General features: G+C 41.6%; 1 protein-coding gene across 1 annotated transcript in view; it reads right to left on the reverse strand.

Moving 5' to 3' along the window:
* Positions 1-13191: 13191 nt before the first annotated feature.
* The window catches only part of Klhl15 (kelch like family member 15), a 38086-nt gene continuing 35193 nt past the window's right edge, over positions 13192-16084 (reverse strand). The window contains exon 4 of the transcript XR_776932.3: positions 13192-14235. The gene's annotated coding sequence lies outside the window, so the exon portion shown is untranslated. The remainder of the gene's footprint in view (positions 14236-16084) is intronic.

Raw genomic sequence — 16084 nt, forward strand, 5'->3', positions numbered from 1 at the left:
CTTGGAAACAGCCCATTTGCCCATCAGTTGGAAACTGGATAAAGAAGATGTGGTTTTTCTATAAAATGGAATACTACTCAGCCCTAAAGAATGAGAAATTAGATTCATTCATAGGAAAATGGATACATATTGAGGATATACTCCTAAGTGAAATAAATATCACACACGTGTAAATACTGAATAGTTTCTCTGGTGTAAAAAACTATAATAGTACATAAGATCCTAATGGTATAATTGACAACGTGTAATAGGAAGAAAAGGACTAAAGGTGTAGGGGAAGTGGGAATGGAAATAAGGGAAAAGAAAAAATATGAAAAAATTGAAATAGAATTTTTGTAAATAGGGAGGGGAGGAGGTGGTGAAGGGAGGGCAGGGACAAGAGGAAAAAATGAGAACCAAGACCTGTCACGTAAAGGTACAAGATCCCAATGATGAATGTAACTGTACTGTATACCTAAAATTTACCAATAAACTCAATGAGAGAAAATAAAATAAAATGTGTCTTTGCTGCCTCCTTGGGCTGGAACAGCAAGTACTGGGCCTGAGAGCTGGTGCCTAGTTCTGCTCCCTGTCTCTCATCTCGGGGCTCATCATGGTTTATGGCAGCACCATATGCCCTATGCTCCAGTTAGAAACTCAGGAGTTGTTTAGGCATGTCCCTTCTCTAGCACCTCCTTTACCCACTTCCACCAGTCTTCCACCAGTCTTAACCTCCAGAACATGTCGCTTCTTTTTGCAATGTCAGCCACCATCTTTGTTCAAGGCATCATAACTCTTCCCACAGCCCTGGTCCTCACACTAAGCTTCCCAACTTAATCTTACCTCCCTTCATGGAACAGATGACCTTTTAAAACATAAATATCAAATCTGCTATGATGACCCATGCCTATAGTCTCAGCTACTTGGCAGGCTGGGGCAGGACAATTGCTTAAACCCAGAAGTTTGAAGCCAACCTGGGACCCCTGGAGAGAGAGAGAGAGAGAGAGAGAGAGAGAGAGAGAGAGAGAGAGAGGGAGAGAGTGTAACCGGGAGAGAGAGAGAGAGAGAGAGAGAGAGAGAGAGAGAGAGAGGGAGTGAGTGTAAATCACATGAGTCACCTACTTAGAACCCTTCAGTGGTGTCCCACATTCCTTGCCTTCCTTACCTCACCCAGAAGCCCTGTTCTTCTTTCAGCCTTTCAACAGCTCCAAGCCCTTTTCTGCTTCAGAGCAGGACACCTCTGGCCCTCTTTGCCCCTAGCCATCTCTTCATTTTATATCCCACCTTTACAGAGACCTTCCCTAAGCACATGAGTCACCTACTTAGAACCCTTCAGTGGTGTCCCACATTCCTTGCCTTCCTTACCTCACCCAGAAGCCCTGTTCTTCTTTCAGCCTTTCAACAGCTCCAAGCCCTTTTCTGCTTCAGAGCAGGACACCTCTGGCCCTCTTTGCCCCTAGCCATCTCTTCATTTTATATCCCACCTTTACAGAGACCTTCCCTAAGCACCCAATCAAAACTGGTTTCTCGGGGTGAAGGGAGGGCAGGAACAAGGGGAAAAATGAGAACCAAGACCTGTGAAGATCCCAATAATGAATGCAACTGTACTGTATACCTAAAAAGTACCAATAAACTCAATAAAAAGAAAAAAAAACTGGTTTCTCTTGGGCAATCTCAATAGTGCTGGTTTCCATTGGTGGCAAACATTGTGCTTTGCAATTATATACCAATCTGTGTTTAAGGTTTAATGGCTGCCCAACCACTCTGCAGACAGGGAATGCACAGGGTTTCACTATGTAGTTTGGCTGACCTTGAACTTACAGCAGTCCTGTCTCAGCCTTCTGAGTGCTGGGATTACAGGTGTATACGTCACACCTGGCCGCTCACAGATTGTTATGTCCTGCACCTACCACAGTGACCAGCACACAGTCAGTCACCAAACCACTGTGAAGGACTCAACCTCTTTGTTTTTTCATCTGGATTCTGGGAAAGCATCTCAAGAATGCCTTTCACACCATGAGTAAATTTTCTTCAACATGCTTCTATTCTTTACTGACTGCAACATGGGTTCTAATTTTGCTTTAATCCTTGGAATTTTCTTACAGTCTTTCTTTGAGTCATTGTCTTAGTCACTTTTCTCATTGCTGAGACAAAATACCTGACACCCAAAGTTAAAATAGGAAAAGTTTATTTTGGCTCACAGTTTGTAGAGGTCCATAGTCGGCTGGCTCCAAGGCAAGATAGCATGGCAGAGGGAATCATAGAGGGGAAACAGTCCATGGTAGGCTGAAGGCAGCAAGCAGCAAGGCAAAAAGCCTCTCCCTTTTATCCCTTCCAGATAATCTGCCTTTTCGGTGATCTCACCCACACCCAGGGTGGGCCTTCCCATTACTCACACCCAGAACTATGCTTAAGCAATCAGTGGACTAATTTAGTAATCACACACCCTGAATCCAGCATTGCACACCATTAACCCTAGCATCACACACCCTAAAACCAGCCACCTCTGAAAAGCCCCACCTATATGCTCATGAGGCTTTGGGGGAACATCTAGATACAAGCCATAAAAGTTATCAACCTTTTCCACTTTTGCTCTCTCATCTACCTCTGATCTTTTGCTTCTCATGCATAGAAGTTGTGATTATTTGCAATCTTTTGAAGCCACCAAATAATTCAACTTTTCCTTCTGGCTCCGAATGCAAATGATTTTCAGAGATTTTCCTTCTCTGCGATTTTCAACACTTTCTTTTATCTTGTGGTCTTTGTTGGTACACTCCAACTTTCTTTTTCTCTTCACTTATACACAAATAAGGGAAGAACTTTCTAGAATCAGTGTGTGTGGGTTGTCTTTGTTTGGGGGAAGGGGCAGTCAACCCACACTCTTTGCATTGAGCTAAGTCCCCAGCCCTTTTTAATTTATGACAAGGTCTCACTAAATCACTAAGCTCCCCAGCTTGGCATGAACTTGCAGCCCTCCTGGCTGAGCTTCCCAGAGTGCTGGTATTCCAGTTTACACCACCATGACTAGCTTGTGTGGGTTGTCTTTAGTCCCAACTTCTGTCCACATGGGTAATGGTTCCACCTCCTTGATAACTCTGCTGCTGGAAAGTGACAAGCTGACAAGCACTGCTTCCAGTTGACATTTTGGTTTCTAACTGGCTTTTCCTTTGTACCTCTATATGTAGTCTGGTGGTATCTCCCTCCCCTCCTTCTCTGGTACTGGAAGCCAGTGGTGGAAAGTGGAACAGTTCTCCCTTTCTCTAGAGTCACCCACAATGAGTATTGGGGATAAAATGCTTTATACTTTATTTATTTGTTTGTTTATTTGTTTTATTGCTTTATACTTTAGTCAGTTCCAGTGTGCCCTTTCTTCCTGCCCAGTTATTTCCTGGGATTGCTCCATGTCAAAGCAATGGTAGATGAGATGGGGTGGGAGCAGTAGGGACCAAAAGTCAGGAACAAAACTGCCTGCCTCACAGTGTAGCTCCTGGGAACCAAGAGAGGAATGCTTAGGCCTCTGGCTAGCGAAGGCCGCAATCTTTGAATCAAAACATGGTCAGTGGATCAAGAACAGCATTCCTTTAAAAATTTTTTTCTCCTGTTGTTCTCTTTCATGAAGAGAAACCTGAATATTCCATAAGATGAAGTATGGATCTCCTTTTCTCAGTCTAACTCCATTTGCCTTAAAATTATTTTCAAGGCTGCTCACAATTTTACAGTATGTTGTCTATCAATCTTTCACTATTTTAATGGGGCTTTATTCTTTCCTGGGATATTTTCATAGGATATTTTAGTGGAAAGTTATGCAGTGTTTCACTGGGGGGGATGTAAAATCCAACTTTTCTCTTATCCTCTTTCAACAAAGTAATCTTCAGATCCACAGAATATTCGTGAATATATATTTTTTTGCTTGACATCTGCTCCCGTAGCTCTGTCAGGGAGGAATTCATCATTCCCAAAGCATTCCATATGCTTTTCACTCCGCAATTACCCATGCAATTCCCCTTGGCACAAATCTTTATTTTGGGCCTCTAGCAACTGAAGAACAGAATGTTTCGACCATCCCCTTCTTTTGAGCCTGTTGTATTCAGCAGGATTTGGCAAGGGAATAATACAATTACTACAGGACACATAGATTATAAGATTATTTTATGATAGTTACCCAAAAAGTCAAATGCAAAGGAGTGCAAGAGATTAAGTGCACACTAGAAGCCCAAAAGATTCAGTTGAGGGCCTGGATCCCAGCAGTTTCCCACACAAATCCAGCTAAAGGTTTAGAGTCCAAGGCGATGTCCTCCTCGAGTCCAGCCAGTGGCCTAGAGCCCATGGCAATGTCTCGTGCTTATCTGCATTGAGGAGCTGCACCTGGAGGGCCCAAACGCCAGTGGTGGAAGCCAGAAAATCTATACTGGTGAGATGAAGGATTTGAGCCACCAAGCTGAGGGATCCACAATGGAGCCAGGAAATGATGCTCACGGTAAAGATCAGAACCCCTGATGAAAACAGCAGCCATTCCCAGTGACAGCAAGGCCCCGAGTCCCTCCTCCAATGAGAACAGCCAAGTTTACATCAAGAAAACCATCCGCAGCAAGCTTCTCCCAGAAAATCATAGGCCAAGATTGTCTCCTCCAGTTCTCTTTTCATGACTATTGCTAACAATCCTCAGGTGGATCCTCCATGCCCAGAATACGCTGATTCAGTTCACCTGGGAGTTACAAGTTGACCATTAGTCCACTACAGAGCCTGAGGACACTCTGACTCCATTTTAGTGAGCCCCCCAATTTTTTTTTTTTTTTTTTGGTACCAGAAATCAAACTCAGGTCCTTGCACTTGCAAGGTAGGTAGGGGAACCACTGAGCTAAATCCCCGGCCCTACAAAAATTTTAATCTGAATTATAATGCCATGGATAAAATTTCATGAAGAAAGTATTTCCTTGAGCAAACTCAAAACCACTTTTTTTGTGTGTGGTACCAGGGATCGAACTCAGGTCCTTGTGCTTGTGAGGCAGATGGCGGAACCATTGAATCAAATCGCTGGCCCCCAAAATCACTTTCTTGATATCAATTTTCTGTATAGTACAGGTAAAATGTTCCAAGTATTATTTTCATATCTGTTTTTATTTTACTGATACTATTTTCATTTGAAAATTCTTACTCATATAAACATTACCATAAAGATTTGTTTTAAAAGTTGTCCCAGGGGTCGGGGATTTAGCTCAGTGGTTCTGCTGCCTGCTTTGTGTGCACAAGGTCCTGAGTTCGAGCCCTGGTACCAAAAAAAAAAAAAGTCCCAGTAGGGGCTGGGAATGTAGCTCAGTAGGCCTGCGCCTGCCTGGCAAGCACAAGGTCCTGAGTTTGATCCCCAGTACCAAAAAAAGTCCCAATAAATTAAAAAACATTTTAACTTCTTACAAATTAGTTGACTCTGACAGTATTTATGCTTCTACAGGTTTCCCATGGTTGCAAATACTGTTGTCCTCAATTTTGTCAAGATGTGATTCTTCTGAGAGCTTCCAGTTGGTGAGGAAGGCAGCAGACAGGAGTGCTGCTCTACCACCTACCTTGCAAGCGCAAGGACTTGAGTTTGATCCCTGGTACAAAAAAAAAAAAAAAAAAAAAAAAAACCAGAACATGAGAGCAATAGGAATCCCTGTTCTCCCTCAGGGACCTCCGCTCAGCCAGCCGCCTGGAGCCTGAAGTACTGGACAGCAATGTCCCTGGGAACAACCCTAAACCAATAGGCCAGTGGTGGAGGGGAGTAGCAGTAGCAGGATAAACACCTTGTGATCCCAGCCCTTAGGGTAGTTGAGGCAGGAGAATTGCAAATTCGAGTACTGCCTGGGCAATTTAGCAAGATCCTGTTTCAACAAAATTTAAAAAAAAGAAAAAGGCCAGAGGTTTAGCTCAGTGGTACCACACCTGCCTTGCAAGCACAAGGTCTCTTGGTACTGGAAAAAAAAAAAAAGAAAGAAAAGGCTGGGGATGTAGTTTGTTGGTAGAACACCTCTGGATTCAATCCACAGTACCGAAAAACCCAAACAAGACCAACAAACAGAAACAAGGCCAGCTTCCTGTTCCCTCCTGTGGGGGATTGACGTGTGGTCTGTCATCTTGTTCCCTAGGGAGACTGAACTTAGCTGTCCACAGTGGAGACCCGCCTGACCTTGCTCCCATCCCATCCCCATCTCTTTGTCCTCCCATTCTTCCGTCAGGGGAGCCCCATCTAAGACTACAAATGTAATTCTACAAAGTTTTTGCCATTGTCTTTCCATGGTACTGGGGATTGACCCAGAGTCTTTGCACTGGAGCTATATACCCAGCTCTTTTTAGTTTTCGAGACAGTCTTGTCAAATTGCTAAATTACCCAGGTTGGGCTTGAACTTGTGATCCTCCTGTCTCAGCCTCCCAGAGTGCTGGGATTATAGGCCTGTGCCATCATACCTAGCTGCTACTATTAGTCTTACCAATGCAAGTTTTTCCTTGGCCAGTGTTTTCTTAAATTCTCAGAGTTTGATAAAACTTTCTTTAGTAAGCGAGTCTTTCGCTATATATTCATTCAGAACAAATTTTACTAGGCACCAGTCTATGTTATTTCCACTGGTGCTAGGAAACATCTGAGTAGAAGCTAGACACTGTGTACTAGAAGGGTAGAGGCATGGGGTCTATGCCTGGGTCAGAACTTCCTGCCTTGGGCTTTTCTGCATATCCCCTCTTGAAAGTCGTTTTTCATATTCCCCACCTGGAGAAATCCTACTTCATCTCCATGAACCAAGCCGAAGGGCAGTTCTTCCATAACATTTGTCCTACTCCTCCTCAGCGGCAGTGGTACACTTCCCAACTCCCACCACATGTTGCTTTTTCCTCTATTTAGCACCCTTTCCAGCTTTGGGTGATTGTTGGTTGTTTACACTCCCTCCCTCATTAGACTGAGGGCAGAATGAACCTTGGTTTTTCTCACTTCCACTTGACTTCTCCTTAGCACCACGGAGCAGGTATCCAACAAAGGTTTGAGTGTGTTTCCACTACACAGCACAGAAGCCTGCAAACGACCTTCTCACACCTTTGGACTGGAGGACAATCTTGTTCACTTTTAGTTTCCTCTTGGATCTGTAATACATGCCATGCTTTCCTCGATATCTCTATCAGCTTCCCTATCTCTTAAATATATTTGATTCTTGATCATTTTGCTCCATTAGTATAATCCTGTCACTTTTGTTTTCCACATTTAATGAAATTTGATATGTTTAAAATCACCTAATAATTAAAGATAACTTAGTCATTGCTTGGAATAATGTATTCAAGTGTGACAAAACATAGGTGAAGAATCTTTTTAAAAATCCACAATGTGGCTGGGAGTGGTGGCACATGCCTGTAATCCCAGCACTCGGGAGGCTGAGGCAGGAGGATCGCTGTGAGTTCGAGACCAGCCTGAGCTACATAGTGAGTTCGAGGTCAGTCTCAACTATACAGTGAGACCCTGTCTCAAAAAACCAAAAAAAAAAAAAATCCACAATGGGGCTGGAATTTAGCTCAGTGGTGTCACCCCTGCCTTGCAAGTGCAAAGTCCTGAGTTCGATCTCTGGTACCAGACCTGGGCCTGGTGGTACAAGCCTGTAATCTCAGCAGTCTAGGAGGCTGAGGCAGGAGGATTCCAAATTCGGGCCTAGCTTGGGCAATTTAATGCTTAGTGAGAACCTGTTTCAAAATAAAAACTATAAAAATGGGCTGGGAACATAAAATAGGGTTACTCTTAGGAATATGCTAGATGAATATACTCTAGGAATTAAGAATGAGAAAGACATTTAAATTTTAATTTCCTTTCACCAATCTGTTTTCTATATCTATTCAGTATGTATGTATTTGTTTTAAATAATGAGTTGGATTATGGAAATACAAAGTTAACATAAATAAATGAGACTTTTTAAAATAATAAAAAAACGGGCTGGGAATGTAGCTCAGTGTAAAGGCCCTGGGTTCAATCCCCCCAAGTATCATTAAAAAAATCCATGAGAACCCAAAACACCATTGAAAATCCTTAAATGACATGAACAGGAGTCCACAGAATACATATGGCAAATAGGTGTCAAAAATTAGTCAACACTCGCTATTATAAAAGACACAGAAGTAAAATACATCTATCTATTAGATGGCTAACAGTTTTATGTATTTGTTTTCTGCAGTGCTGGGGACTGAACCCGGGCAAGAGCTCTACAGTGAGGATGATGACCAACCCTCTTTCCCTTAGCTTTGAAGCACACGCCCTGGCAAGTGAGGGTGGGGCAGTACCCATATTCAATGCTGATGCAGGTGTCATATTCTGCAATTTGTCTGGAGCTTAATCTAGCGACATTCATGAGGGACTTTACCTCATTTGGGGGGCGGAGGGTGTAGTCATAGGTACAGCATTTGCCTAGAATCCTCAAGGCTCTGGGTTTGATCCCCAGCACCACAATGAAACAAACAAAATTAAAAGTAGTTCATTTTAAGTTCCATTTTTAGAAAATTATATTAAGGAAATAATCATAAGCGCTCAAATGAGAGAGAGAAAAAAAGCAACTTTAAAAATATGGTGTTTCTATCCAGGCACCTCTACTCCCAGAACTCAGGAGGCTGGGATGGGAGAGTTGCTGGAGCTCTAGAACTGTCGAGAACATAGCAAGACCCATCTCATCTCAAACAAAATAAAACAACAAAAAAAGTCTCGCAATTAGGGGCACGGTCAGATCAATTCTGGTATGTCCACCCCACAGAGCACCAAGCAGTCACCAGAAATTGCCTCTAATAAAAAGTCATGTGAAAAATACAGGAGACCAAACCAATTACACCCACCTCAATGACACTGATTCTACCGGTCCCTTCTTTTCCTGTGTATGGGTCATACTTCCCTGTTTCTTTGCACATTGTTTCTCTCAGATAACATACTGCAGCAACTCTGGATTCTGTGTTGTCCCACTCCCATTTGGGGTGGTTTGTTTGGGTTTAGCGATTTGACAGACTAATTCTGTATCTGATCTCCACCTACCTCCCTCCTTCCTGGTTTCAATTCTCACTTTGATTTTTAAGCCTGGTTTCCCAGGGACCCATCCAGAAAGGCATCCTTAGTGGTCAGCCAATGATTGGTCAGACATTGTGCACAAGCACTTGCAGCCAGTAGCAACTCTGTAGGCAGCCTGGCGATGCAGGTCCAAGTCTGTTCTAGCTTATATTTTTCATGTTTCTAAGGCCTCATGCTCACTAGAGCTCTCTTTAAATGCACACAGTCCTGTGCATGAGCACAGCCTCCCAGACCTCGAGGAGGGATATCGGATAACACTCTAGGTGACTCATTCCCCAAATCTTCCTGTTCAGTTGCTACCGGCTAGCTGCCAGGCCGTGGCTACCCCCAATCTCAGCCAAGAGCTTGGGGCAGCTGCAGTTGGGGCTGCCATGAGATACAGGATTCTCTACTCCACTTGGAAGAGACAGAGATGGGGACAAGGGGAGGTGGGGTGGCAGCAGCCCTAGCCTAACACAGTGCAACTTCCACTGCTCTAAGAATCAGTAGATATTAAATGCATCTCCATTTGCTGCATGTCTTTGGTTAATTTGGTGTTTGAAATTTTTTGACACATCCATTTTATCATTGCCTTTTCAGGTAAATGATTTTGCCCAGCTCCTTCCTTACTTGGCCATTTTGAAAGTCCTGCTCCTTAAACTGTACAAGCTGTATGTACTGATCCAGCTACTCCTGGAGGGACCTTCCTCGACAGGTGAAATCCCAGGGGTCTCCTCAGGGGAATCCTGACTTCCACTGGGAATCTAACTGCACTCTAGGAGGGGCCCGATTTTGTAAATCAGAGTGCTGCATTAGTGGTCCTCAAGGAGCATTCATGAATCAGTTATATACCATGACAAAAACAGCTCAGTGGTCAAATGCTTGGTTTACACTGATGAGCTAAACAAAATCAAAATGAATTAACAGCAGGAATTCTCAGAGCCTTTTCCATGCTAGTATTTGTTGAGATCCTCCAAGAAAAAGAAATGATTTGTGTTTCCCAAGATTATGACCACTGAACACACCCTTCCTTCACCCTACAGAGCATTTCATGGGATTGGTGTTCTTCCGCAAGACACACTGTGGTGTGCTCTCTCAGTGCTTTCAGCTGGGATAAGAAATACTGAGATGTTAAGAAAGTATCTGACAATTATGCAGCCGTACTCACCAACCTTCCAGGCGTGTCAGGGAGCAGTCAGTGGAGATGAATGGAGGAAATTCCTCGGAGGTCGACTCTGGCCCACAAACTCTCTAACGCACCCCCTTCTCACCGGTAGCATTTCATTGGTAACCTCTCAAGTTTCCCTTTTTATTAAGTATTCACCACGTGCCAGGCATTAAGTCAGATTCTTGAGAGATAAAGACACGGTATCTCTCCTCAAAGCATAGTTAAGGGCAGGCCTGGAGAAGTTAATCAAGTGTCCGAGGAGGTGGCTCTCAGCACCTGCAAGGTACTAAGGCTACGGGGAGGGGAGAAAGACTGGACAGAGACCTGTGCGCCCAAGCTGGCCTTTTTTTTTGGTTTTTTGAGACAGGGTCTCACTATGTAGTTGAGACTGACCTGGAACTATGTAGCCCAGGCTGGTCTCGAACTCACAGCGATTCTCCTGCCTCAGCCTCCCGAGTGCTGGGATTACAGGCGTGCACCACCACGCCGGGCCTCCAGGCTGGCTTCTTGAAGGCCAAGCAAGGGTGAGCAAGGAGAGGAAGGGGACAGTGGCTCCTGAGGGAAGGCGGCCTGAGAAAACATGGCTTGTTCAGAAACTCTGCTTCACTTGTGGAGCTGAGTACAGGGCATCAGAGCCTGAACACAAATGAAAGGAGCAAACAACAAGGGCCTTGTGTAGTTTGTTACGGAGTTTGAGCTTTATTCTTAGGGTGAAAGGGGGTGACTGATGACTGTTGAATCTTAGGATTGGATTTGCCTTTAGAAAGCCCCCTTGGGCAGCAGTGTAAAAAATAATTACGGAGGTAGGTTTGGCGATAATGAAAACTCCAGCCAGGCATAGTAGTATGCCTGTAACCCCAGCACTCTGGAGGCTGAGGCAGGAGGATTGCTGTAAATTCGAGGCCTGCCTGAACTAATAACCAGACCCTGTCTAAAAAAAAAAGAAAACTCCAGAGGTCTAGCAAGAAGATGAAGGCTTGAATTAGAGAGATAATAACAGAGAGGGCATCTGTAAGTTTAAAGTGATAGAGCTGGCCAGGTGTACCCATGCTTGTAACCTCACCATTCACTGAGGCAGGAGGATCATTGTGAACTTTAGGCCAGCCTGGGCTACATGGAGTTTATGGCTAGGCTAAATTAGAGTGAGACCCTGTCTCAAAAAATAAAGCAATAAAGCTGAGTAAATTAAGATGTTCATATTGAGAGGGAGAAGCATTTCCAGATTACTCACTTGAATAATCACAGGCAATGGTAGAGCCACATAGTACAGGGAATATAGGACAAGGGACAGGTTTGTGGAGGAGATAATGTATTCAGGATTGCACTTGTTCAACCTGACATTCCAATGGAATGTTGAGAGTTCAGATGGCAGGGACTCTGGGTTAAGAAATGCAGACCTGACAGGTATTAGAACAAAAGCTGTAGGTATGGATTTGACTGTGTAGCAAGTGTGTAAACAGTCAAGAAAGCAGAGACAAAACGCAGGGGAGGGCCAGGGATTTAGCTCAGTAGCTCTGCTACCTGTCTCACAAGCTCAAGGACCTGAGTTCAATCCCTGGTACAAAACAAAACAAAACAAACAGGGGAAGTTAACACTCCCTCACCTGAGTCCCTACAGCGATTTTCCTGTAACATATGTGGAGTCTAATATATGCCGCAGTGAACACTTAGCTCAGTGTCTGCTGTGGACAAAGTACCCGGCTTGCTCAGAGGATACAAGAGAGTAAAGCTGGGTATGGCTGCAATCCCAGTACTCGGAGGGCTGAGGCAGAAGGATCACCACAGATTCAAGCCAGCTTGGGCTACATAGAAAGACCCTGTCTCATAAAAAAATGAGAGGGTCCTTTCATCTAAGGAGACCATGATCTACTTGTGGAGAAAGAATTACACTCAACTAGCATGCAAAAAAAATGAAACAGGAGCTACAAATTTGTGGAGTGTAGAAGCACTGAATGATTCAATGGAAGCGAACATGGGTTTCAGGAGGGGCACTTGAGCTGGGCTTTGCAAAGTAAGTGGATTCTGACAGGCAGGGAAAGAGAAGGAAGGGCAAGCAATTCAAAACTGGAGATGAACACACAGAAAGAACCCAGCAGAAGGGAGAAACATGCTGGGTGCTGGGGAATCTTGCTGAGGTTTCCTAAGAGTCCATTTGAAAGAACCCTAATTTCAGAAATACCGTGGTACCTTGGTTTATGAACTTAAATCCACGATTTTGGAAAGATGGCCACATTCATGTTTGTGTGGGAAAGACGGCCATGGTCATTTTTGTCATCCAATGCAGTTTGCAAAGAAAAACACAGTTTTGCCAAATGCTTGTCTGTGAACCAAACTAAAAAGTGTTTGTGAACTGAGGTGCTACTGTACCTTTAACAATAGTGAGTCAAAAATGGTAGTGGGCCTGGTAGTGCAGGCCTCTAATCCTAGCACTCGGAGGCTGAGGCAGGAGGGCTGAAAGTTCAAGCCCACTCTCTAAGTAGCAACTTAGTGAGACCCTATCTCAAAATAAAAAATAAAAGGGGCTGGGAAAGTAGCTCAATGAGAAGACCCTAGGTTCAATCCTCCATACTAAGGAGTAAAAAGCTAATGGAAATCTAAAATTCACCAAAATAAAGCTTGAGGCTTATAAATGCTTTTTCTCGGTTCTTTATTTCCATTCCGCATAACTGCAAAACTCCGTTAGTGGAAATTTAATTACTTGGCTTCATTATAAAATTTCCATTGCATATAAGAGTATAAATAGTTTTTTGCTCTAATGTTCTCATTTGAATCTGTGGCTGAAAGCACTGGTAGAAATCATATTTTCAGGCACTTCCTTGGCTAGTTGAAGGAAAACAAAGTGTATACTACTGATCAAATCAATAGTGCACTTCCGCTGTGAGGGAGGGACAACATAAAGATAGGAAACAGACACAGAATACTGTGATAAAGATTAAAAATATTTTATTTAAACTTTTCTTCATAAACACTTTTAACATTTTTTCAATTTAAAAACAGAATGGATAGCATAAACATGTTTGAATAGATTATATCCACGGCTTGGGAAAAATTACCTGACAAAAATGTAAAGGCTTTCAAAACAGATATAAAAGGCAAACCGTAAATTGTTCTAAGATTTTTATATTGGCCCTAGGATTATTTGACTACTGGCCCAAAATGTACCTAAAGGTCAAAATATTTTTCTATAGACAAAGTATGCCCAAGAGGTATAGGGCATATACAAATTAGGTAGAAAATAACCTCTCTGATCACCTCTCGGGAACGTTCCTCCAGAAAGCAAACACCCAATCCTTACTGATATACTGATTAATAAAATTTTAACGCACTTGTTCCCAAAGATGTAAAAGAACATCCAAGAATTTTAGGGGGAACAAAGCTGATGGCATTCTCTCAACGTTACTCATGTAATATTGAAGGTTTACTGCTATACTGACAGGATATGATTTCCATGAACTTATCTATTCCAGCATATGCCTATTGAATATTTGACTTTATAAACTCTCAATAAACTAATTTTTCAGGACTTTTAATTTTAAGATAAATCTCTTTTTAGAAGATATTTATTCCCAAACCGACTCTAAATGCAACTGAACAAATGTATGATCTCTAAAAATGTTTGGAATAAAAAAATCAAAAATGTATAGGAGGCAAACAAGAAAACTGGCACTAGCAGTTTTACTGCCATATAGCCCTCAATTATATCTAATTTACACTATATCTATGCTGTTTTACTTCAGTCTAAAACTTTAAATTACGTATTCTCAAAAGAGCTAGTCTCTTCTGAGAGATAGCTTATAAACTGAAAGAACAATTTATATTATAAACTGAAATGTTATGACCTACACCCACATATACATATATAAAAATAGTCCCACTGAACGTCTGACATGTTTAGATTATGCAGCTCAAATAATTTGTTATAAAATATTTTAAAGCTTAGTTTCATGTAATTAAGACAAAACTCTCCATGTTTACCACTTCTCCCCACACAAATGTGTGTCCTTTACTATGACGCAAGCAGGCTTCCCAGAATGAGGTGTCCGAAGGTGCTGCTCTAGAAAAGGTAAGCGAAGGGCTCAGTCAGTATTTGATAATGAGAGTAACACGCACACAGGGCACAGCAACGAGGGAGGAGGACACAGAAAAAGCTGTCAAGAAAAGCTAACCATTCTATTCACTAAGCTTTGCTTTTAAAACCAGTAGCATTTTTTCTAATACAAAAACCTTCAATGTGAGAATCTTGCATTTTCTGAAAAGGCTGTAGTGCAAGAATTTTCTTTAAAACCAAACTTAGGTCAAAGACATGGAAGAAAACAAACAGTACTAATTAAGATGACATTAACACAGATCTGCTATTTTTGTGAAAACTGGCATTTAAAATGGAAAATGAAAGCAACATACAAAGATTGTAACAGTCAGTCATAACTTTATAGTTTTCAAATCTCTTACTGAAATTTTAAAAACTATTTTATGTATACAAGGTATATAAACAAAAAATGGTTCCAAATGAAGCACACAAAAAAACTTGAAAAAATTTTATGAAAAAAATTCCATAGCTTAGTATAACAAAAATAAATCTCTTGCAGCAAATACACCATAATTTTAAAAGGGAATGTAAATTAATCATGGATTTAAAATAACCTAAATTAGAGCTACATATAAACAGCAAGGTTTTCTCATACATTCAGAACTCAAGCAACAGCAACTATTCTTAAAGCTCACAACTGATTACGGCTAACATCAGGGTAGACATGACTTACATGAAGCTGAACCCAGAGTTAGTTCAAGTTACATGAATTTTATGAAACACAAATGTTGACCCTGGCCTTGCATCTTTAAAATGGAAGACCAAGGTATTCAATTGTTTGCTCAGATGCTACCCACCGAAGGGGTTATGGAGTCATCTCTAAGCAATTAAAGAGAACCACCACTGGAGTATATAAAGCATTTCAGATGGTAAACTGTCTGATGGCTCTTTCTTGGTCATTTCCCAGCAAAAGACATCAACAAGGAAAATAATGAAGACATTGTTTTCTTTATGTAAAGCAGGAGCACACACATACAAAATCCTGAACTAACGTATTTTTAAAAAATTAAATGGCTAACCCAATTCCTAGTTTCCAAAAGTAAAATAATTGCTGGGTGTGATGGAACATGCTTATAATCCCAGAACTTAGAAGCTGAGACAGAGGATTCTGAGTTCTCTAGCCTGGGCTACACAGCAACACCCTGTCTCAATAAAACAAAAGAGCAAAATATCAAAAAAATTAAAAAGTAAAATTATTAAAAATTATTTTTAAAAATGTAGGAAGAGATTTTTACCCACATTCCATGGAAAACTAAAATATCAAATCTCATGTTTATAAACTATAAGTGAATGAATAAACACTTAATGAAAATTAAAATTTTATAAAAGCTGGGAATGGTGGCACATGCCTGTAATCCCAGCAACTTGGGAAACTGAGGCAGGATCACTATGAGTTTGCAGCCAGGCTGGGCTAGGAAAGTGAGTTCAAGTCCAGCCTGTACTATATTAGCGAGACCTCATCTTAAAAGACTAAAAAAAATTTTTCAGTTTCATATACAAAAGAACATTATTATTAACTTGATTTCTGAAACTAATGCCAATGTTGTTCTTTTTTAAAGCTACTTGTGCATCTGATTTTAAAGCTAAAATATTTCCAAATTCTGGCATTTTTAAAATTGAGTCTTATTTTGAAGTATGTCTAATTGAACAGCAAAAAGCCCCCCCACCAAAAAAAAAACAAAGTCTTCACATTTCCATGACTTCACATTTCCACTAAAGTTCAATGGTGGCAGCAGCAAAAAAAAAAAACAAAAAAAAAAAAAAAAAAAAAAAAAAAAACCAAATAAAAATTTTAAAAAAAAAAAGCAAAAACAAA

This window comes from Fukomys damarensis, unplaced genomic scaffold (assembly GCF_012274545.1).
Source record: "Fukomys damarensis isolate Sample0158 unplaced genomic scaffold, DMR_v1.0_HiC HiC_scaffold_39, whole genome shotgun sequence".
In the NCBI taxonomy this organism is placed as follows: Eukaryota; Metazoa; Chordata; class Mammalia; order Rodentia; family Bathyergidae; genus Fukomys; species Fukomys damarensis.